Source organism: Fundulus heteroclitus, chromosome 22, assembly GCF_011125445.2.
Source record: "Fundulus heteroclitus isolate FHET01 chromosome 22, MU-UCD_Fhet_4.1, whole genome shotgun sequence".
Classification (NCBI taxonomy): domain Eukaryota; kingdom Metazoa; phylum Chordata; class Actinopteri; order Cyprinodontiformes; family Fundulidae; genus Fundulus; species Fundulus heteroclitus.
Genome location: NC_046382.1, coordinates 40,857,075 through 40,882,438, shown reverse-complemented (window position 1 = coordinate 40,882,438; position 25,364 = coordinate 40,857,075).

Here is a 25,364-nt window from a genome sequence, read left to right as displayed (position 1 = left end):
ATTTATAAACATTTTCATAAACTAAGTGCAAAAATTATTGAGCCCTCAAGTAATTGGTCGAGTAAAACCTGAAGGCGGGCCTTATCTGAAATACGAGGTTTTAAAGTATAAACTTCCAGCGGTGTTACCAGATTAGGGGGTTTTCATTTTTATTTTGCGGGTATAATTTCCTTTGGGCAGGTGGACGTAATCTGGGTGGATTTGGAGTCAGTTTGGCAGTTTTTGAGTTAACTTATTCATCATTTCATCATTAGTCATTGGATCATCACAGTTGTTGGGGACATTTGACTCAGCCATGTACTGATCAAAAATTACAATGGATTTTATAGTTCAGGTGAGTAAATTCAGCATTCAGATGTTCAGCGTTCGGATTTTCAGCCTTTTAGTCAACAGTGGATTTTGCAATAAAGGTAGGAAGTCATAACTACCGCAGTAAATGTAATTATTATAATGGTGTGTAGAACTAAAGTTTGCATATCTGTGTGCACATTGATCATAATTTGTGTCTTTCAAATGTGAAACAAAAGTTGTTTTGAAGCTGATCTGAAAACATGTAAGCAACGGGAATGTGTGACGTTACACCCACTAGAGTTGCTGTTGCTGTGCTGTGTCGTGTGGTCTTTAGGAAAAGAACTCTGGGCAGGTTTTGTTTTAAATTGCAGCTTTCCGAAACACATAGCACTGATGTGCACTAGACTAGTGACATTCACCTAAAGTACTAACTAAAATTAAAAGAAAATGAAAAATTAAACTTCATGAACTGCAGAGAAAAAGGACAAAAATTAAACAAATAATACAATGCAGTGATATCACAGTTCATTGTGAAAATCTATGTTTAAGAAACAAAGTTTGCTGTGAGGACTTATGAAGCAAAAATAGCTTTAAAACAATAACAATAACAGAGGTACAAAAAAAACACTTTAAAAAAATGTTATAAAAATAATTTGCTAAATTAGAAATAACCTTTTGAACGTTGTTTTCTTTTTTAAGAAGAACAAAATTCTGCCCTCACATCCTTCCCACTCTCCAAATAGGGAGACTAGAGAGCATATTGGCCAGCTGCATCACTGTCTGGTTTGGGGCCTGTAGTGTCTGAGTCCGTGAAATGTGTAGCGAGAGTGTTGAGGACAGCGGAGAGAACCATCGGGACAGCACTTCCCTCCCTCCATGACACTGCTCACATTGAGGGACACTCCGACCCCCATTATGGACTGGTGGGAATGGGAGGGGTCTTTCACCCTGCTGTCCTCTGGCAAGGGTTTCTGCCGCTTCAAATGCAGAACAACCAGATTCCACAACAGCTTCATTCCACTACTCATAAGACTGCTAAACTCCCAACAACCCCCCCCCCCCCTCTTACACATACAAAACTAGTCACTTTACATGGACACTGTGAACTTTATTGTAACTGTACTATCTGCACCATCATATGGTCCCTTCAGTGCTGCAATACATCATGCTACTACATATACTCGCATTATCCATACTTTTCTGTACATATAAAATGTTTTTTTGTTTTGGTTTGCCGCTACCTTCTGACAAATGAGAAATGCTTACAATTAAAATGTTTCTCTTTTGTTTTTTGTTTTTCAATATTTTGCTCAAATGTACATTGTGACACTGCAGTAGAATGACAATAAGGTGTGTTTAAGTCTAGTCTAGGCATCGTCTGAATAGAAAGATGTCCTTCCAAGATGGCAACCGAACAGACAGATATGGTCCTATGCGACTCAACTGTCTGAATTTACACTTTTGTTTTCCATTTGGACATGCTGGAATTGTATATTGGACATTATGACACACCACTTCCATGGTGTGTCATACCCTTCTTTGTCCAGAAGGCAGCATTTGCATTTCAGTCTGCCTTTTGTGGATTTTAGAGTAGCATCTCTGGCTGTGGGAATCACCAATTGAACATGATCTGCTCTTCTTATAAGATAAGATAGGATAAGATAAGATAAGATAAGATAAGATAAGATAAGATAGACTTTATTGATCTCACAGAGGAGAAATTCACGTGTCACATTGGCTCAATAATCAAAAGAAGGTGCCGAAAGGACGAAAAGGTACATTTGTTATATACAATGTGTCCACATATATACAGTGGATCGAGAAAAAAAAAAAGAAATAATGCAGAGATTTAAGATGACCTATGTACATTTAAGGTGACTTACGTATATACATATGGATTTGACGTTGTACATCAGGGGTGTCAAACTCATTTTGGTTTAGGGGCCACATTCAGCTTAATCTGATCTCAAGAGGGCCACACGAGTAAACTCATTGCAAGATTAAATAGAACTAATAAATGTGGACTTGTTGATTTTTATATTAAGTTAATTTCACTTTTACACAATATATTATGAATAACCTCAGCGTTTTTAAGAAAAGTATGTGCAATTTCAACAATACTTTTACTCAGTTAAACATTTACTTGTGCATTATGCATAAGAACTGATCACAGTGATTATACAATGTTGAAAACATTTATTCACATTTTTTGGAACTTAAAAACACTGTCCTGCATGACAAAATACATCAAACAGATAAAAATTAAGAAATTATTTGAATTTTTTCACACCTGAAGCTTAATCTGCTAATTAAAACACAGCGCCCCTCGTGGACAATATAGGAACTGCATATTTTCAATTAAACAAAGTACATGTTTTTTTTGTTTTTGTTTTATCATTCTCTTCCTTTTATCTTGTCTACTTGTGAAAGTCAAATCTGATGAGCTCTTTGTAGCATCTTATTGCCACATTGCCAGACAGGACACTGGAAAAAAAATAAAATTATATATATATATATATATATTTTTTTTAATGATAATGCATTTAGCCACAGGGCCGGACTAAATTGTTCGGCGGGCCGAATCCGGCCCGCGGGTCGTATGTTTGACACCCCTGTTGTACATTAGAGTGTTACCAGATAAAGAACAATTATCTGTGAAACTACTGCCTTGTTCATGCCAAAAAAGCTGGTACAATAACTTCACCACACTCGGTGTGTCATGGCCTTCTCTTGCTTGGCACTGCTCATGTCACAATGCAACATATAGTCATGTGTTGTGGCAATGCGCATAAAGTGCAGCACAAAGTACAGCAACAAGGTCCTGCTTGACCCTGTGGGACAATCGGGACCTTGAAGTTGTGCAGCATCACCCATATCTCTGCTTGGATCTCCAAATACTTATCTTCCTCTTTCTTAGTTTCTAAGATGAACGATCACATCATTTTAATCATTACAACCTTAGAAAATAAACCACTTACCTCTCATCTGCAGTGTTGTGCTGTCCCTCTGAAAAACCTGGAAGAATCATCTCACTGTACAGTCTCGTCAATGAACTTTTCATACTTCCGCCTGTTGTCCGTAATTGTTGCCAGCACTAGTCATTATTTTTAACCAACTTAACAGAATCCCCAGCTTGGGACCACCTGAAAAGTATCACTTTTCTTCTACTTCACACTAAAGCTCTACTTTGCGTCATTCTGACATATAAACTTACAATAAAACATTATAACATGATAAAATGTAACATGAATATTTTTATTTTACTGGGATATGAATGCTCTTGCAAAGCATTGCACCCGATCTAAAAGAATGATAGTTGTGCACAACTAATTATTTATGCTTAATATATTTAAAAAATTATTTGATTTGGAATACTTTTTTTTACCCTTATAGCTGATTTAGGTTCAGAGCTGTGTGAATTTTACTGGAGTTTTCTGGTGGCTCTGAATTACAATATTTTGTTGGCAGACAAGGCATTCACAGTATGTCATTTTGAAAGCCTGTTTAGCTTGTGTGAAATGCTAATGGTTCCAAAATGTTGCAAGCTCTCACAAATTCCCATAGCAACTGGTTGCTTTTACTCTCACATTATGTGGTTTGTTGTTTTGTGAGAATGGATGAGCAGCGGGATACATGTGACAAGTGAGCGATAAGAGAAGCAAAGAAAATGGAAGAGGGAACTAATTGCCTTGAATTTTGATCTCATTACAAACCCAGTAAGCGGTGGAAGAGGAAAGGAATGAGAAAACTGCAGAATCTTACGTGGCTAATAGGCCAAAAAGCACTGCTAAGATAGTCATCACATCAGCTCTTTTTTCCTGAGCTAACAAAGGGACAAATTAAAAGAACTAAAATCAGAGAAAAAAAATACAATAAATGACATTCAAGTTAGAAAAATGGAAGAGTACTATTAATGTGAGTGATTTAAAGAATGCCACTATAAAAAAAAAACTGAAGTGGCAATTGAAGGAAAAGAGAAGATGGAGTACTGTATAACATACAGTCCATCATGCAGTCTTGTTTCGCTGTGAAAAGAGGAAGGACAGACTTTAAGCAAGATTTATTGTCGTGTCTAGTCACTGGGATATAGCTTGGGATATAGATCATTATGGAGGACAAACAGAATTACATGCACCTAAACCGGGGTCATCTTACCTTTTGTTTCCCTTCAGTTCCCAAATGTCCAGACACTAAAACTGAGTGGACAGGCTGACAGCTGAAAAGGTCACAGTAAAATATTGAAAGAAAATGGTCAATGTGTTGGAACTATACAACCTTGATTACTAAGCAATTGGTTTCAAAGTTACATTAAATGGAAACAAAATTAATTCATTTTTTTCACAAACATTAAAAACTATATTTTACAAAAAAGTACAGCCTGGTTTACTTATTTGTCTTTTGTAAAGTGCCTTTAGACTTTAGGAGACTACTGGAAAGGCATAAAGCAGGAGACAGAGATATGAGCACAGATATTAATCATTTGGTTCACACTCTGATTGTAATTTAGCATTATTTAGACAGAATAATAAATACAACATAAAACTTTCTTTTTGAACCTTGAAAGCTGCAGGCATGTAACTACTTTTGGTTCCCTGCTCACACAAGTTTATTTTATGCATCCAGATTACAATGCAGACCCATCCAAAGATATTTGGATATCATAAACGGTGTTCTATTTTTGTCTCTAATTTCAGTGACTGAAACTCATATAGATTCATTAATCATTTGAATGAAATGAAATATTTCAGACCTTTATTTTTTTTGTAATTTGAATGGTTATTATGTAAAGATAATGAAGCTTGCCAGCAGAAGGAAGCATGAAGTGCTATAAAAGAAGATGGCTGTGTTGACTGTGGACTTTAGAAAACCCCGTGGACCAACACCAGTAGATGACATGGCACCCAAACCATCATTGACTGGGGAGACTTCAAACTGGGTTTCAAGCAACGTTGATTCTGTCCGTCCTTCCTCCAGAATCAGAGACCTTGATTTCCAAATTAAATCCAAACTTTACTTTCATCTCAAGAGAGGAATTTAGACCGATGAGCAGCAGTCCAGTTCTACTTCACTTTAGTCCAGGTAAGACACATTTAGCCCATGTGTAGGATTTGTCTGGCTGTCATGGCTTTTGATGTGCTGACTCAGCCTCAGTCTGCTCCTTGTGAGGCTCACTCAAATTCTTGAATGCTTTTGCTTGACAATCCTATCAAGGCTGTGGGTATCCCTGATGCTGGCACATTTCCTACCACAATGTTTACTTCCTCATTACCTTTCTATGAATAGAAAGACTTAAGCCGGGCGTACACTGTACGAGTTTTTCAGTCGTGGTACTTATATACATCTCAAACTGTGCGAGGGAACCGCAGGGTTTAAAAAGTTCACCGCTCACGATCTGTGCGGCGCGACGCTCGGACGAGACCGGACTGCTCACACTGTACGTCGTGTCCCCCCTGGGACCGCTCACTGTGGGGACAGAGGCAGGCGAGCGACGGTAGGTGACAGGGACCCAGAGCAGGGGTTCGAGCCCAGCTCTGGCGAGGCACGCAGGAGGCACCGGGCGTCGGGGGAACGGAGGGGAGAGAGGAGGGATGAGACGCACCGGCGGCCGCGCAGCACGGCAGGTCGCCTGGCCCGCCCCCCCAGCAAGCGGAGGAGTGCCGAAATAGGCAGCAAGCGCGTTGCGCGGACCGCGGAGGAGTGCCGAAACAGGCAGCAAGCGCGTTGCGCGGAGGAGTGCCGAAACAGGCGGCCAGCGCGTTGCGCGGACCTGACGGCTCGCCCTCCCCAACACCGGCCGGAGGTTGCTTCAGGGACGCCCGCTTCCCTCCCTCCGCTGGCGGGGACGGGGAGGGCGCCCCCTCGTAGCTCTGCTTGAACAGCAGGATGCGCTCACCAAAACCTCACGACAGCCGACTGAATTTCAAACATGTTTGATTTTCACCGATCGTCCGATTCCTGATCAGGAGGTAGTCGTGAGAAGCCAGTCCCCCCTCCTCCCCCCCTCTACGATCAAGCTGAAATTCGGCCGATTCAAAAAATGCCCGCACGACTGAAGAATCGGCCCGAATAGGGCAAAAACTCGTACAGTGTACGCCCGGCTTTAGACAACTTTATTGTCATTTTGTATGTACAGAGTGCATACAGAACGAAATTTTGTTGCAGGCAGCATACGACAGTTTAAGGGATTGCAGGTGGAATAGGCAGCATTACAATACAATATAAAGTGCAGCAGTAATCAGAATGTAACACTACAGGAGAATAAAAACAGTGTGCAAAAACAGTATACAGAAGAATGTTCAGCCATGTGCAAAAAATAATGGTGCAAAAGGCAATATTGGCGCAACAGGGCATTTGTAGTGCAAAATAATGATGCAAATGTGATGCAGAGTTCAGTTCAGAGTTCAACAGTTCAACAGTCTTATGGGAGCAGGGAAAAAGCTGTTGCAGAACCTGGTGGACCTGCAGCGGATGCTGCGGAACCTCTTGCCAGAGGGCAGCAGGGAGAACAGTCCATGGTGGGGGTGTGAGGGGTCCCTGATGAAGTTACGGGCTCAGGACAAGCAGCGCTGTGATGAGATGTCCTTAATGGAGGGAAGAGGAGCCCCCATGATCCTCTCTGCTGTCCTCACGTTCCTCCGGACGGAGGTGCTTCAGCCTCCACACCATACAGAGAGCTGCTCATCCTCCGCAGGAAGTACAGTCACTTCTGTGCCCTCTTCACCAGTGACGTGGTGTTCACAGACCAGCTGAGGTTGTCTGTGATGTGCACCCCCAGGAACTTGGTGCTGCTGTCCACCTCCACAGCTGAGCTGTTGATGAGCAGTGGAGCGTGGTGAGGCCGGTTCTTCCTGAAGTTGACGATGATCTCCTTCATCTTCTCCACATTCAGGATCAGGCTGTTGTCTCTGCACCAGCCCACCAGCTGCTCCACCTCCTCTCTGTAGCCCTGGTCGTTGTCGTCTCTGATCAGGCCTACCAACGCTGTGTCATCTGCAAACCTCACGATGTGATTGGTGGTGAACCTGGGGACGCAGTCGTGTGTCATCAGAGTGAACAGCAGGGGGCTCAGGATGCAGCCCTGGGGGGAGCCCGTGCTGAGGGTGAGGACATCAGAGGTGTTCTGTCCGACCCGGACTGACTGAGGTCTGTTGGTGAGGAAGTCTAGCAGCCAGTTGTGAGGGGGTGTGTTGAAGCCCAGATGTTCCAGTTTTTCCACCAGGTGCTGTGGGATGATGGTGTTGAACGCTGAACTAGACTCCAGGAATATCATCCACACGTGCGTGTTCTTCTCCTCCAGGTGTGCCAGGCTCAGGTGAAGAGCAGAGGAGATGGTGTCCTCAGTGGAGCGGTTCCGCCGGTAGGCAAACTGGATCAGGTCGAATGTTGGGGGAAACTGGAGACGAAGTGTTCTTTCACCAGCCTTTCAAAGCACTTCATCAAGTTGGGAGTCAGTGCTACAGGACAGTAGTCATTAAAACAGGTCACTTGAGGTTTCTTCGGCACTGGAATGATGGAGGCAGACTTAAAGCATGCTGGCACTGTGGCTTGGTCCAGTGAGATGTTAAAAATGTCTGTGAGGACACCAGCCAGCTGACCTGCACACTCCTTGAGCACCCGCCCAGGTATGTTGTCGGGCCCTGGGGCCTTCCGCGGGTTGACTCTCCTCAGAGTCTTCCACACGTCGGCGGTGTCAAGGCAGAGGACCTCCTCTTCCTGATGGGGAACAGCTTTCCCTGCTGGAGTTCTGTTTAGTGCCTCAAACCTCCCAAAGAAGTTATTTAGTCCATTGAGGAAGTCAGCATCAACTTCACTCACCGGTGGGGGGGAGGGTGTGTTGTAGTCAGTAATCGCCCGTATGCCCGAAAGAAGGCTTTGACCACCTTGAGAGTTGGCAACGTCATGCCAGAAACTTTTGAATCCCTGAAATGAGGGAAAAAAACAAAACTTGACATTGTAATACTGTTTACAGTCATCTAGTGGCCATCCCTAACTTAAGTATTTTATGACTTTCTGCAGTACCATGTCTTTCTCTGTTTTAGATATGATCTGTTGGCATTTTGTTTCAGACACAGGCAGGGTCTCTGTTATCATGTCCACATGGAGTTTCACATCCCTCTCTGCTGAACACTAAGTTCATACTTCATCCAGCATTGTTGCTCAGCATCAGCATCAGCATCAGCAACAATGTGCTTACAAGGTGTGTAAATCAGGTCAAAATCATAGCGCTGTAGCTTCATCATCAGCCTTTGGATTTTCACTGAGATTCTTCTTGACTTGTGATCCTGCCCTGCAAATAGATTTGGTAAGCCATAGACATAGTTAGGAAACTTTTCAAAGCCTTACATCAGTCCTAAGCGCTCTTTTTCTACTTTTGCATATTGACATTCCGGAGAGGTCATCACCCTTGATGCATATGCAACTGGCTTCCAATCTCTTTCACCCAACTGCAGCTATACAGCCTCAATCCCATGTTTGATGAATTTGTAGATATCAGTAATTTGGAAGGTGTCAGGATTTGTTTGTTGATGAACTCAGAACACACACAGGACAAAAGTTTGAGAGGTTTATTGAAGGGTAGATGGCTGATGGAAGATGTAACCAGAGGTGCAGGAATACAGCGGCTCAGGGGTGCAGGTGAAGGCAGGGGCTGACGGCCAGGAGAGAGAGTCCAACAACGCTGAGTGGGGTGGCACAGAGCAGAGCCTTCTCAGAGCGGCTAGTCAGGTTAGCAAATCACTGGGGACACCAGAACACAGAGCAGAACTTCCCAAGAACAACGGTGAGGCACAAAGTCTTTCAACGTGGCAAAACTAACCTTAACTCTGAAAACGGAAATAGACCTTCCAAGGCAAGGACGAGGACTGGCATGGAGTGGATGATACAGAAGACGGACCGGCACAAGAGTGAGACAGAGGGAGGCTTAAATAGGGAGACTAGGAGGTGAAATGCATCTGACTGATTACCAACAGGTGTGACTAATGGCTGTGGGAGGGAGAGCTGGGTGAACTACAAAACAAGAAAGAGGCCAGACAACTTAAACCATGACACTACCCCCCCCTCAAGGCCGAACACCGGACGGCTCAGAACCTCTTACCCTGGGTGGGGGGAGGGGGTCTCAGGACGGCGGGCACGAGTCAAAACAAGAAACCAAGGAACCAAAAGGTCAAGAACCCTGGGAAACCAAGGGGCTAGAAAACCCTGGGGAAACCAAGGGGCTAGAGAACCCTGGGGAAACCAAGGGGCTAGAGAACCCTGGGGAAACCAAGGGGCTAGAGAACACTGGGGAACCAAGGAACTAGAGAACACTGACGTGCCAGACCACAACCAGTGCGCGGCACATCAGGGAAAGGCACGAGCGCTTGACAGCGCCGGGGGAAAGAGTGAGCGCTTGACAGCGCCGGGGGAAAGAGCGAGCGCTACATAGCGCCAAAGGGAAAGAACGGGCGCAACACAGCGCCAAAGGGAAAGAACGGGCGCAACATAGCGCCAAAGGGAAAGAACGGGCGCAACACAGCGCCAAAGGGAAAGAACGGGCGCAACACAGCGCCAAAGGGAATGAACGGGCGCGACACAGCGCCAAAGGGAAGGAACGGGCGCACGACAGCGCCAAAGGGAAGGAACGGGCGCACGACAGCGCCAAAGGGAAGGAACGGGCGCACGACAGCGCCAAAGGGAAGGAACGGGCGCACGACAGCGCCAAAGGGAAGGAACGGGCGCACGACAGCGCCAAAGGGAAGGGATGGACCAACGGCAGCGCTAAGGAAGGCAACGGGCGTACAGAAAAGCCTACGGAAGGAACGGGCGTATGAAACGCCAAGAAACGGGCGTGTGAAAACGCCAAGGAACGGGCGTGTGGAAACGCCAAGGAACGGGCGTGTGGAAACGCCAAGGAACAGGCGTGTGGAAACGCCAAGGAAACACAACGCTGGAGCGTGAGAGGAGCGCTGGGGCCCAAGGGACGAGATTGCCGGGGCGTGAGGGAACCGCCGGGGCGTAAGGGAGAAGTTTGCCGGGGCGTGAGGGAAACGCCGAGGCAAAACAGACGCATGACAGCGCCAAGGGGAAAATATAGGCGTACGAAAACGCCAAGAGGGAAAGAACGGACGTACTTAACGCCAAAGGGAAAGCACGGGCGTACTTAACGCCTAAGGGAAGGAACGGGCGTACTTAACGCCTAAGGGAAGAACAGGCGTACGACAACGCCAGAGGGAAGAACAAGCGTACGACAACGCCAGAGGGAAGAACAAGCGTACGACAACGCCAGAGGGAAGAACAAGCGTTCGAAAACACCAAGGCTCAACAACTCCTGCTGGAACACGACTGGTGTACAGAAACGCCAGGGGAAAACCCGCCGGGGCGTGAGGGAAACGCCGGGGCTTGGGGAAGAGAACGCCGGGGCGTGGGGAGAACGCCGGGGCGCGAGGAAAGAAAACACCGGGACGCGAGGAAAACGCCGGGGCGCAAGGAAAGAGAACGCCGGGGCGTGAGGGAAGCAGGAACATCTAAACGCCAGGGAACAAGAACGGAGGGCGTACTAACACGCCGGGGAGCCGAGGGCATCCTAACATGCAGGGGAACCAAGAGTCAGAGGGCGTCCTAACACCCCGGGGAACCGAGAACAAAGGGCGTCCTAACACGCCGGGGAACCGAGAACAAAGGGCGTCCTAACACACACCAGGGGAGCCCTGAAATCTAAAAACCAGGATACAAAGGCATTCTAACACGCCAGAGAACCGAGAAACAGAGGGCGTCCTAATACGCCGGGGAACCGAGAAACAGAGGGCGTCCTAACACGCCAGGGGAACCGAAAATCAGAGGGCGTCCTAACACGCCGGGGAACCGAGAATCAGAGGGCGTCCTAACACGCCAGAGAACCGAGAAACAGAGGGCGTCCTAATTCGCCGGGGAACCGAGAAACAGAAGGCGTCCTAACACGCCAGGGGACTAAGGAACTAAGAGGCCAAAACAAAAACCAAGGAAGCTCGAACCAGCCAAAGCTAAGGAGCATGAAACAGCTCAGGGCCAGGGGTCAGAAATCTAAGTGAGTACTAAGACCTAAGGAGCGCTGGAAACTAAGAGCGCAGGACAAAAATAAAGAATCAAACCAAGAACTAGAAAATAAGGCAAAACTAGAGCAGGGATAACACCACAAAAGAAAAACTAAGGCAAAACATAAAATCAAAACACTAAAGCAGAAAATGAAACTAAAGCTAACTACGAATGAAGGAAAAAACAAGAAAAACTAGGACTGAACAAGTACACTAACGTGACAACCAGAGAGCTAAAGCTAAAATGACAAGGCTGGGCAAACCTAGAAAACTAAGGCAAATTCTAGACTCCTAAAACAGAGCAGGAAAAAACAAAGCAAAACAGAGACTAAGTACTCTAAGAAAACAAAGAACCCCCTAAATAATTCTAAACTGAGGAATTCTAAATCAATCAAAACTAAAGCCGAGCTTAAACAAAATAAAACAGAAAGCACTGGCCTTAAGGGCGTAGGCAAAGACGGCTGCTAAGCCGCAAGAGTTCTCGTGGAGGTCGTCCTGGACGAGGCAGGCGGCGGAGCAGCATCGCCCGACTAAGCCCTTGAGGAGGGCGGCCCTGACGAGGCAAAGTCAAGCGGCCTGGAGACCGCGGTCGGCAGCTCCGGCCGAACAGAAAAGTCAAAGGCGGGCGCCGTGGTGGACGGCCCCGACGAGGCAAAGTCAAGCGGCCTGGAGACCGCGGTCGGCAGCTCCGGCCGAACAGAAAAGTCAAAAGCGGGCGCCGTGGTGGACGGCCCCGACGAGGCAAAGACGAGCGGCCCGGAGTCCGCAATCTGCGGCTCCGGCCGAGCAGGAAAGTCAGAGGCGGTCGCCGTGGTGGGCGGCCCCGACGAGGCAAAGTCGAGCGGCCTGGAGTCCACAGTCTGCGGCTCCGGCCGGACAGGAAAGTCAGAGGCGGGCGCCGTTGTGGACGGCCCCGACGAAGCAAAGTTGAGCGGCCCGGAGTCCGCAGTCTTTGGCTCCGGCCGAACAGGAAAGTCTGGTGCGGGCGTCGTGGAGGACGACCCCGGCACGACGAACTAGAAATAGGAGTAGCATCAACTAAGGCCTCATCCTGAGGCGAAACTACTCCCTCGGAGGCCTCATCCTGAGGCGAAACTACTCCCTCGGAGGCCTCATCCTGAGGCGAAACTACTCCCTCGGAGGCCTCATCCTGAGGCGAAACTACTCCCTCGGAGGCCTCATCCTGAGGCGAAACTACTCCCTCGGAGGCCTCATCCTGAGGCGAAACTACTCCCTCGGAGGCCTCGGCCTGAGGCGAAACTACTCCCTCGGAGGCCTCGACCTGAGGCGAAACTACTCCCTCGGAGGCCTCGGCCTGAGGCGAAACTACTCCCTCGGAGGCCTCGGCCTGAGGCGAAACTACTCCCTCGGAGGCCTCGGCCTGAGGCGAAACTACTCCCTCGGAGGCCTCGGCCTGAGGCAGGGCGGCTCCCTCGGAGGCCTCGGCCTGAGGCAGGGCGGCTTCCTCGGAGGCCTCGGGCTGATCTGCGTCGGCCGGCGGAGCGGAGCTTTCAGCGGCCGGCAGAGCGAAGCCTTCAGAGGCCGGCAGAGCGAAGCTTGCGGTGGCCGGCAGAGCGGAGCTTACGTCGGCCGGCGGAGCGGAGCCTACGTCGGCCGGCGGAGCGGAGCTTTCAGCGGCCGGCGGAGCGAAGCCTTCAGAGGCCGGCAGAGCGGAGCCTACGGTGGCCGGCAGAGCGGAGCTTACGGTGGCCGGCAGAGCGGAGCCTACGTCGGCCGGCGGAGCGGAGCTTTCAGCGGCCGGCAGAGCGAAGCCTTCAGAGGCCGGCAGAGCGGAGCCTACGGTGGCCGGCAGAGCGGAGCTTACGGTGGCCGGCAGAGTGGAGCTTACAGTGGCCGGCAGAGTGGAGTTTTCGGGTGGAGGCGGAACCATCTCTTCAGCTACCTCGGACGCTGCCGGGCTACAGGCTTCAGAGGGCGGGTCCTCCTGAACCCCCTCACGGGACCTGAGCGGAAGCGAGTCTTCGGAGGCCTTAAAGCGTCGGAGTGCCCGGCGTCCTAGCCGGGAGGAGCCAGACGGGGGTACAGAGGCTGTCAGAGGGGTGGCTGCAGGCCCACGGGGAAGAAGGTCGTCCCGATGGATGGAACATTGAGCTTTACTCGGGGAGCCAGCTGCGAGTCATAGAGGTGATGACATAGGCGATGAAGGGATCTGCGGCTTCTCTTCTCGTGCCCTGGGGTAGCGGCAACAACGCCCACGTAGAACACCTGGGGAGTGGAGTCGGCCTTGATCGGCGGCGCAGGGTCCTGGGCAGAAGCCATCCTGGCGTACCTCTCTTTCCTCAGGCGTTCGCACATGTCCAGGTATGCGCGGATCTCCGGGGTGTCAGCCCCTGCAGGTAAGTTCCATGTGGTGTCTGAGTTCATCCTTTGGCCGGTCCGTACTGTCAGGATTTGTTTGTTGATGAACTCAGAACACACACAGGACAAAAGTTTGAGAGGTTTATTGAAGGGTAGATGGCTGATGGAAGATGTAACCAGAGGTGCAGGAATACAGCGGCTCAGGGGTGCAGGTGAAGGCAGGGGCTGACGGCCAGGAGAGAGAGTCCAACAACGCTGAGTGGGGTGGCACAGAGCAGAGCCTTCTCAGAGCGGCTAGTCAGGTTAGCAAATCACTGGGGACACCAGAACACAGAGCAGAACTTCCCAAGAACAACGGTGAGGCACAAAGTCTTTCAACGTGGCAAAACTAACCTTAACTCTGAAAACGGAAATAGACCTTCCAAGGCAAGGACGAGGACTGGCATGGAGTGGATGATACAGAAGACGGACCGGCACAAGAGTGAGACAGAGGGAGGCTTAAATAGGGAGACTAGGAGGTGAAATGCATCTGACTGATTACCAACAGGTGTGACTAATGGCTGTGGGAGGGAGAGCTGGGTGAACTACAAAACAAGAAAGAGGCCAGACAACTTAAACCATGACAGAAGGAACAAAGAATGAAATAACTGGTTCTGTTGTGAGAATGTTTTTTAGTTGTATCCATTCCTCTTCATGTTTATCTGTCCACTTATATTCACACTTATCATGCAACAGGTGCCTCATAGGTGCCGTCTTTAAAGAGAGATTTGGTATTAATTCTCCAACAAAGTTAATCATTCCCAGAATTCTCAGCACACATTTTTTATCATCAAGTTGAGGCATATGTAGTATGGCTTTCACTTTACTCTTGTCTGGCTCAATATCTTCTTTGGACAGTTTGTCTTCTAAAAAGGTGATCTCTATCACACCAAACTGGGATTTTTCTTTTTTTACTTAACTCCACAACTCTGGACTCTCTGTAGCATTTTGATAAGTCTCTTGTTGTGCTTCTCCAGTATGGAACCCCAAAGCATGATCTCATCCACGTACACTCCAACCCCTTCAATGCCTTCATAGACCTGTGAAAAATATCTGGACCAGAGGAAATACGGCATTCTCAGAAAATAGTAGTGACCACAGTGTGTATTGAATGAACAATGCCTTGTGCTATCTTCACGTAGTTTTATCTGCCAAAACCTCTGGGAGGCATCGAGCTTGCTGAAAAACTGTTCACCTGCCATTTCACCTGCAATTTAATCTCTGGTAGGAATCTGATAATGTTCTCTCTTTATGTTGGCATTAGGATCCATGCACACTCTTAAATCTCCATTTGGCTTTTTTAAACAAACCATAGGGTTTACCCATTCTGTGGGCTCTTCCACTCTTTTGATAACTCCCAGATATGTTTCAGTTTATCTCGTAATGCTACTGGAACCTGCCTAGGAACCTGAATAACAGGCTGTCCATAATCTTTTAACTGTATCTTATACGTGAAAGGTACTACACCAAACCCTTTAAATATGTTTTGATACTAGTCCATTATGTGTGTTGCACAGCTCTCAGGGTTCACATTAATGCAATAAACCCTCTTGACTAAGCCTAGTTTTTCACATGCCTCATCACCAAGTAGTGACTCATGTCCATCTGGAACAACAACAGACATGAGGTTATGTTCTTTTCCATTAATTCTCACTTTGAGTCTGCACTTGCCTTTTATGTTGATGGGTTGCCCATTATAGGCCTTAAGTGAGCAAGTATAAGGAAAAATCTGAGGTCTCATCTTTATTGCACTAATTTCCTTTTCATTAATGAAGTTAGTTATTGCTCCGGTGTCAAGCTTGGAAGGAAGAAAAGCTCCATTTATTTGCAGAGGGACTGTCCACCTGTCCTGATCATCTCTTTCCACATCTAACCGTTCAGTTTTACTTGACTTTAAATCTTCTTGCGTGACCACACCTATAAATAAGGTATCACTGAGAACAGTCTATTCCACAGCAGGAACACTTCTATCTTTATTTTGTTTAACCTTGGGGTTTTCACATCGCTTCCTGATTGACTACATGCCACATTCAACAGGCTGCATGCTCGTCTGTCTTTAGGAGACACCACACACGGGACGATATCGGGGCAAGACAATCCAACAGGTTCAAAATCCTCGATTTGAGGTTGGAGCGGTCCAGATGTTCCACCGAGTGGACCCGATTAACACACCACACATGGTAGGCTATTCATTTAAGGTTATTTTAAAGAGACACGCCGATAATCTGCACCTCTCGGAAGGGAGAGATTGGGTGGAAAATTGGGCTAAATTCTGTTAACCAGCCTTTTTTTGATGAACAGTTTTCATCAAACTTCTGAATGACTGTGTCAAACTCGTTCTTATCCACCTCATCAGACTAGACAAACGTGTTGTACATGTCCAAAGCTTGAGGTCCGGCGACGGGAAGTAGCAGTGCAATTTTCCTTGCCTCAGGTTTGCTATTAAACCCGATAGCTTGCATATACAGCATAAAACGCTGCTTAAAGGTCCTTCAATTCAATTCAATTGAATTTTATTTATATAGCGCCAAATCATGAAACATGTCATCTCAAGGCACTTTACAAAGTCAAGTTCAATCATATTATACAGATTGGGTCAGATTATACAGATTGGTCAAAAATGTCCTATATAAGGAAACCAGTTGATTGCATCAAAGTCCCGACAAGCAGCATTCACTCCTGGAGAACCGTAGTCCACATAGTCCACATTCCCAGTCCACTTCACAGCGTCAGGCGGCTTCAAACTTTCCATAACTTCTGCAGCTGGACCACTCCTGGTACCAAGCAATGTTTCTAATGAATGAAGAAGCTTGGGTTCTTTTGGTTTACTTTAACTATAACTGCAGTAGAAACCAAACAGCATTCTGAAATCATCAGCAGGAGTTACAGCATCTTCCTCTACATTCTTCTTTTTCTTTGTGGAGTTAATTTGGCGGCTGGCAAAAAACAGAAGATACACATTATTGCCACCTACCGGTATGAAGTTTGGTACAGATTATCATTTAATCCTCTTTCATTTCTTGCTATCCTTAAATTCTGTTAATCAACTTTGTTATTTAAAAAAAAAACTAATCAAACTTATGAGTTTACTTTCTGAATCTTTCTGCAATATGTTTATCACATTTATTTTTTCTTGAATCTTAATCTTCTATCATCTGTCTTCTTTCTTTTTAATATCTCCCAGTTTCTAATATCACATGTTCTATTGTTTCCTTTTCTCCACTAAGTTCACATCTGTATAATATTTATTTATTATACATAATTTATCATTAAGTCCTGTGTGGCCAAACCTCAATCTTGTTATTAATTTATTCTCTCTCCGGGTTGTCCTTCCTCCACCATATTTATGTAAGCTTATTCAGCCTTACAGCCCACCTGACCCCTCAGATTAGCTGATCAGCTGCTGCTGACAGTCGCTAAAACTAGACTGAAGCTCAGAGGTGATGAGTAATAATTGCAAATACTACAACAGTCATTTTCCTTCCCTCCTGAGAGCAGGTCACCATGGTGCCTGGTGCCGTTGCCGCTGCAGCAAGCCAGCTTTGCAGTCAGACAGGAGGAAGTGGCGCTGTTGTTTTTTCAAAATAAAGTACATTTAAAATTTTCATGATGTTTAAATTAATTTAAAACTCAGATTATGATTAGTAAAAGTGCACAAATATAGGTTATATATATATATATATATATATATATATATATATATATATATATATATATATATATATATATATATATATATATATATATATATATATATATATGTGTATGTATGTATATACTTTACATAGTTTTAACATATTTCTAAACATTATACTGTGTGGTGGCTTTTATGCCAGGGCGCCACAATCAACTACATATTGGTGAAACCCTGGAATCAGTGAACACTGTTGAATCTATCATCTCAAAATAGAAGTGAATAACATAACTGCAGACACCGAGGCTGAATTGACAGACATGCAATGAGAAGATTGTTCATAGGGTCCCTAGTAATTCCAGAGGTGGACCCTTGCCTCGTGATATGTAAGGAATGCTGCAAAGACTTAAAAGAAGAGACTGAAACCAAATGCCTTGTATGACATTTCATGGGTGACAGAAAGCTGAGAAATTAGGCAGTGGCTCTCTTTGTTTCTAGCTACACGGTAGCCATAGTAGCTACATCTGGTCTGGCGTTCTGTTAGCTGACACCATCCATCTGCCATCATCCTTTCTAACATAGAAAGGATTCCTGGATCAATGTGTGCTTCTGTGCTCCTTTGTGTCTCTGCTCCATTTTCTCTAACTCCTTGTCGGTTGAGGGAGCTGGTTGCTCACACTGAGCCTGGTTCTGCTGGAGGTTTTGTCTTCCTGTTAAAGGGGTGTTTTCTTCCCATGCATGCTCAGTATGAGGGATTGCTGCAAAGCCATCAGCAGTGCAGATAACTGTCCACTGTGACTCGCTGCTCATCAAGACTCCATGCAGTATGCTGGGTTTCCTTAGTTGGGAAACTTTTTCACCTGTTTGATTTGATTGAATTTGACCTTTAGATGATGTGTTGTGAATTGGCACTAAATAAATAAAATTTAACTGAATTTAATTTTCCATTCAGGAACATAGAATTATCATTGCTTAAGCATTGTTTGTTGGTAGGTAATTTTTGTACGATTCTTGAACTACAGTGGGGGCCACAAAATTATTCCAAGGGCCACAAATGGACCTCGAGTCACATTTTGGACACACTCGCTTTTTGGTATTAATGGCTAAGGTCATGATCATGTATACCCTAAAAACAAAGGCATATTTTAAAACCAGACACTAGTTAGACACTAAACTTTTTAACCTTGCTTACTTTATCTAAAGTGTAAATGCAGTGATGATGCATGATTGTACGGTCTCTCCACTAATTAGACCTGTAACCTCAATGCAGTCATCACAATCAGAAACCCTCCCACAGTGCGACACATATTCTCTGCCGTCTAGACATCATCTTTATCTCAGCCACTCTTATTCTACTCACCTCCTGCTTTTTAACAACTGAACTTGATCACGCACCATGCATCTTTCTCTCCAATCTTGTTGTCTGTCTCAAATGTTCTTCAGAAACATTTGTCTTGATCCAACCCAATGTTATTAGAGTCTGATGTATTGTCCTTATCACACTGAACTCTGCAACAATTGTGTTTGCTGTTTGCTTTGCTTTTCTAATTAAAGTTGTTATAAAGTCTGAGATTTTGTCCTTTTCCACAGAACCTCGCTATCTCTGCTGCTAAAATGTATTTTACTGCAAATTTAAAGTAAGTCCTAATGGATTAACGGGTTTGCTGCTAAAATGGGTAAATGCAAGTAGACATTGATCTCAAAACAGCAGCAAATTCACAACGCTATGGTCAAAAGAAATGACAAAATGTGCTTGATTAAAAGGCTGTGGTTGGTAAAATTCAAGGAGCTGTGCAGAAGTGAATGTGTGCTGAACTGACTGACCAGTGCTAAGAGTGGGCCCAACGTCAGCATTCTTACACCTTTTTAAAGGATTTTAAAGTTGTATTTAACTGTACTCAAACAGTATCTTGCAAAAATATCCATGCCTTTTAAACTATGTTTTAGGTCATAAACTGGTCTACTGAATATTAAACAGAGGTGAAAAAGGAAACCATGGAAACCTGTTTAATATGGGGTTTAAATGACATAGCCTGGTTAAAAATATCACCAAAGGTTTTTACATTACAATACAAAGTAAAGGAATATTTTTGGCTGTTCCCTTTTCCAGGTGCCACTGCAGGAAGTCAGTACAACTTGCACACAGACTTGGCAAAGTCCTTACGCTGGACACCCTTCGTGACACAGCCGGGAATTAAATATGGCCCCCCCATATCAAAGACACAGACTTCCCCTTAGGTACAACAGAGAATTTAGCTTTTGCTTGTTTTTTTGTTGTTTTTTTTTACTTTCAATGCAATATATTTTGTAGGGCTTCAAACATCCGGGAGCTTTTTACCCAAAAACACATGGGTAAATGCACTAATTTAATTTGGCTAAGTACAGCAAGTGTTTTCAAAGTTTTCTTTTTTGTTGTTGGTAAGAGACTACCAACATTGTCTGGAGCAGGGGTGGCTCAGCAGTTCAGCATCAAGAGCCAGAATAAAATCCAGCAATATTGCTGAGCAGTTTTTAACATTTTCATGTCAGATTGTCTCATTCCTTAACTGATTACTTGAGAATAAAGACAGCTGAAAATGTTTTCAGGAATGGATAGGGCAGTGCCACCTTTCTCCACTTCAAGCCAAGCAGCACCCCCTTCTCCTTGCGGTTATTCTGGAAACAAGGGCCCACACAGGTAACCTGACAACAGCCAGATGCATGTCTCGCTCCACCTAGCTCCACTCACATACATCTGGGACATCGCCCGTTGAAAGTAATTTCTCCAACCGATTTTATGGTCTGGCCAATCAGGACGCAGGGCTGGAGTTTCATAGATGTGACGTAGTGGAGAAGCGACCATGACGTGAGACTGTTTTGATAGCAATGGCGGCTCGTCGAGGAAGCAAGCGTTAACATTGATGCTGCTATTTCTTCCGTGTTGTCCAATCTACCTGATATTGTTTTATTAAAAGAACATCAGAGAACGCCTCTGAAGGCTTTTGTTGGTGGAAACCATGTTTTCGCCCTTCTCCCGACCGGATTTGGCAAGTTTTGTTTTCCGGGGCGCGTCTGCAGCGGACGCGCAGACACGGACGCGCCCCGGAGCGGTTAGCGGTTAGTGCGAACCATATTAGGAGGCCTTTAGTCCTCAACGCGGTCGGCCCGGGATCGACTCTGACCCGTGGCGCTTTGCCGCCTGTCTTCCCCCCTCTTTTTTTTTTCCTGCTTGGCTCTCATCAGCATCACAGGTTGGCTTCGGTGTGAGTGGTTGAAATAGCACATCGATAAAGATGACAGACAAGTGGCTTATCCAATCATATGCAAGAATTTTTGATAAGGCCCAGCCTTCTATAAAGGCAATTCCTATGGCGGTGTCCCAGATGTATGTGAGTGGAGCTAGGCGGAGCGAGACATGCAGCTGGCTGTTGTCAGGTTACCACACAGGTATTAAAAGCATAATATATTTCAGAAGCGTTTTAAGGGTCTGGAAATATTAGGGGCTTTAGCCCAGGCCCAAATAGTTTAATTTCATGAGACAGTGGCCTCATGTACAAGTAATTTAAAATTAAATATAGTGATGTACCAGTTCTGCCTTTTCTTGAACTTGATTGAATGTAAATAGAACAAAACAGATTTACAATAATTTTACTTGGTTTTAATTTTTTGTTAGTAGTTGAAGTGAAGGATGAAGAGACATATTTTACTATTGATGAAAAAAGCAAACATTTTGCTCAAGGACGTAATGACACATTTTGTGATATTTTGAAAAGACAAAGTTTAGCACTAAGAATCGGTGTCTTTGTGCCAAAGAGAGCCCCACAGATTTATCTTCATAAGTGGAGCAGAACAGCTTTCACAACAGTGCTCTGTTTGATAGTAAAAAAACAACAACTTGATTTCTGCTCATTTTGTCTAACAAAAGTTGTTAAACTGGAAAAAAAAAGTTTAATATGGGTAAAAAAAAAAACATGATTTTTTTTCCCATCTTTGTAAACTCTTTATGTTGAGAAAGATGTGGTAATTAGGTAGGGTCTAAAATTCAACATCAAGCCTAATCCAAAAGAAATACTCTGTTGTTGTTACAGTAAACAGGCTTTAGTCGGAAACAACTGGACTTTCATTCAGTTTTTTCTGAAAATGTTTCGACACCTATCCAGGAGTCTTTGTCAATTCTGGTGGCTCTCACATGAGCAACCTGCAGTTGGTGCGCTGCTGTTTTTAAGGACATGGAGGCCCATCCTCCTAGGCGCATTCTCAGTCAGATGCAGAGCAGTAACCCACCGCTGCACTTCGATGCCAACTCATTTATCTTCAAATAAATCTTCTTTGTATCTCTATCTTTGTCTGCATTTTGGGTCCTGACTCCTTACTTAAAATGTTACAGACAGTAGAAAACGGATGATGGCCTATGGGCAATTTATGTTTATTTGAAAGCTTCTTTATATATAGCTATGTGCCACCAGTGCAAGCAGCAATAACACTGGTTTTGAGTGGTTATGATCAAGTTGATCGATGATTAAAGTCTGATATGGAGTGCAATCGAACATCTTTACCATCTGTGTCGGCAATTCCACCTGTCTCCAAAATGAGCATACGAATGGGAAGGACTTGCCATGAGAACCACATATTTTCCCATTGTGGTCCCATTGTATTTTATATATATGAATATAAAATTTTAACTTTTGTGTGGAAAGTGATGTACCCATTTTTTAGGCACCATTTTGTGCATATATGAGCTATATAAATGAGACCCTTGCTCAGTTAAGGCTGCTACATACTCCACCAGGAACAAGATACTTGTTCTCGCTCCTGCAGTGAATGTCGTCATTTTGTTCTCAAATCTCCGACTTTGAGAGTCTTCCTGCATGTTCTCGACTCAACGTCTGGGCAGAACTTTTTTTCTAAAGGGGTGTCTGACTACTGTACACTGACTGAATTAGATAGGTGTGTTGAGGTTGAAGAAGCGGAAAATTCTCACTGCAGTTCAAATCTGGTCGTCAACTCTAGTGTAAAGTTATTTGAGTGGTCAGTTTGCCCAGAAAGGCACTTTATAAATCCAATTAATTTAAGGTTGGCATCTGTGCAGTAACAATACATTAAAATTGGTTTAATTTAATGACTCCCACCAACAAATATTGCTGGGAGTCATTTAAGCAATAAAATAATGTTTCTGTGAATCATAGGTTGATTTAATCATAGCACTGCTCTCTCGGGCAAAGTGACTAAGATTATGCTTCCTGATAAGTGTGAGAGCCCAGAAAACCTAACAATACTGTATAACGCCACATATCAGTGATACAGGACCAATAAAACCTGATGATTATTTTATTGTCCGGTCCAGCGACTGTTTCATGAATCTAGAAGTTTGTATTAATACTTCATTTGATTTGTGTCAGATATCAAAACTGGGATTTTTGAATAACAAGTGTTTAGGTTTCAAGTCAGAATGCCAATGTACAGTTTGCTATTTGTTTGTCAATGCTAGCTGAATTAGCAATGCAAGGCAATATAAAACTTCTGAATTTAAAGAATGTTAGCGATGCCAGTATTTTGGAATCCAGCAAATAGAAATAAATTGGCAAATTCGTAACTGAGCTAACACAAAGATTTCAACCGTGTGTACTTGCTTTTTACCATGATTGTATGCACTAAATTGATTTTACATTACACAGTCAAGGTTAAATAGAAAGAGCAGGTATAAAAAAAAAGTTATCAGATAGTGGAATGTTAACATTTAATGAACGGGAGTCTTCAGTAAAACCAGCTACAGAGCCTTTCCCCCCTTGTTTATATCTCAACTATTTTGTTTCTTCCTCTAGCCTGGTGACCTCAACACCCTCAAGCTCTCTTTTCTATAAGCGGTTCCAAAAAACAAAGACTTTTTGTGCAGCCTGAGCGGAGCAAGCAGTTCCAGCAAAATGAGAAAGCCACAGCTGCACATCGCAGGCCTGAGTTCCCTCTCCACACGGGAGCTAAATTCCAACCAAGGTTGTGTCCAATGAAGGTAATCGTACATCACTTGGTGAATACCAACTGCTCTCAGGCAAACCTGCACAGGGTTGGAGGGTCAATGAAGAGAGATTTAATGACTATCACATTATCCACTCTGCCACAGTTACCCTAAGGGAGGCCAGTAGTGCCCTGTGTCAACAAAGACATCCGCACTTTCATGCAGAAACCGGTGACAGCTCTCTGTTCCTCTTTGTCCATGGAGCTGTTTCACCCTGAGGGGGCAAACGCAGTTCATATGGTGGTGTTTAGGTTAAGTTAAGTTCCCAGCCAGAGAGTATCTGTTTCCATGTCCGTATGTTTTCAGTTAGAAAAGGTTAAAGGGGGTTCAAGTGCTGCCCTGCCTTGTGCGAAAACAAGCTGACAAGTTGGAAGGTGTAGAAAACAATATGGAACCATTTGATGTAACACGAGACAGCAGAGGGATGACAGATATTGCTCAACATGACTTAGTTATGTTTAATGCTGTCAAACCAAACCTAATGACAGCTTACTCAGGATTAATGCCTCTTTATATTAAGACCTCCCTCTCTTTACATTCTAAACTGATTATGAATGAGGAGACAAGACTCCAGGGGAGATGGGGGAGAGCGCGGCTTGATTCAACATGCCCATTTACTGGTGATGTAATATGATGTCGTTGAAGATGAGGGAATGAAACATTTCTGTCTCAGCAGATTCTATATTCTCTAATTTCATTTTGCTTTCAGTACCCAGCTATCTCCTTTTCAGGTTAAAGCCAGCAACCATTTATTTGTGTCCTGCTGCTTAATTTCTTACATCTTATCTAGAGATCTATGTTTTTGAGTTATTGAAGAGACAACAGAAATGTATTGGATTGTGTAGATTTTGTGGGTATGCTTCAGTTTAATTTCAGTTGTAGTCTTTGTCTGAGTTGACACCAACAACCCTGCAGGGGCTTGAAAATATATTTATTTTGCCTTGAAGTTCTTCACATTCAGTCACAATGACATCAAACTTGTATTTTATTGAGCTCGTACGCGATAAGCTGACACCAATTAGGCAGCGGAAGGAAAATTATTCAAGTTTTGTTTTTCAAACACGGATGTGAAAAGTGTGCTACGCATTTTTTTTTCTGCCTTCCTGCGTCAGTAGATGCAAGTTTACTTTCAGTTACAACTGTTAACATCTCGGGTAGGTATTCTACTAGCTTTGTACTTCTAAAGATCAAAACCTTTGCTCATTCATCTTTAGCAGTTAATGGACTCATTTCCAAGTCAAAACATCCGACAGCAGTTTATAATATTGTGCAGTAGATTTAGTTACAGAACTGTGCAATTTGCCTGGGTGTCTAAACAGACAGACCCTGAGAGACTGAAGTTTGTGAATACACATTTGCAAGTAAGAGGCAGTATAAATGATTTGATTTACATCAGAACAGAATCCTGTGGAACCATTAATGTGTTTTTGACATGTTTTGTTGATTTTTTAGCATATATGCATTGATCACAGGGGTGAAAGTAAGCTGGGACAGTCTGCTACTGCATACCGCTAAAATAATTTAAGCCAGAATGCTGAACTGGTAAGAGGGGAGAGCGGCTACCAGCAATAAAGCCTATATTCAGGACCAGTTACTGCTGCGCCTTGGATCAGAAAATAGATCCACTATCCAGATGCAGTCTGCAACAGCACTTAATCTGTTTATAAGTTTTGTTTTTATTAATTCTGGATTGTTTCTGAACTATATGTGCTGTGTTTCTGTGCCTAAACGCTCTTACCTACTTCTCCTCTCCCATCCCTTTCCTCGGAGCAAGGCGCTCTTATCAACGGCAGCCTTTAAAACGTGTGCCATTACATTTAATGTCCTTCCGCCTGTAGCATAATGTCCATAAACAAATCAATGGACAGTTAGTAGTTTTGTTTTGTGTTATTTTGTTCAATCTTAACGACATAGAACGAGCGGTGCTGCGGTGGGTTGCTGTGTCGCCTTGCACTTGATTCAGGCGTGCATAATTAAGTCACACGTAATTTAGGTGCATACTTTAAGGGGCATTTTGAGGGATTTCTAACATTGGGGGCTT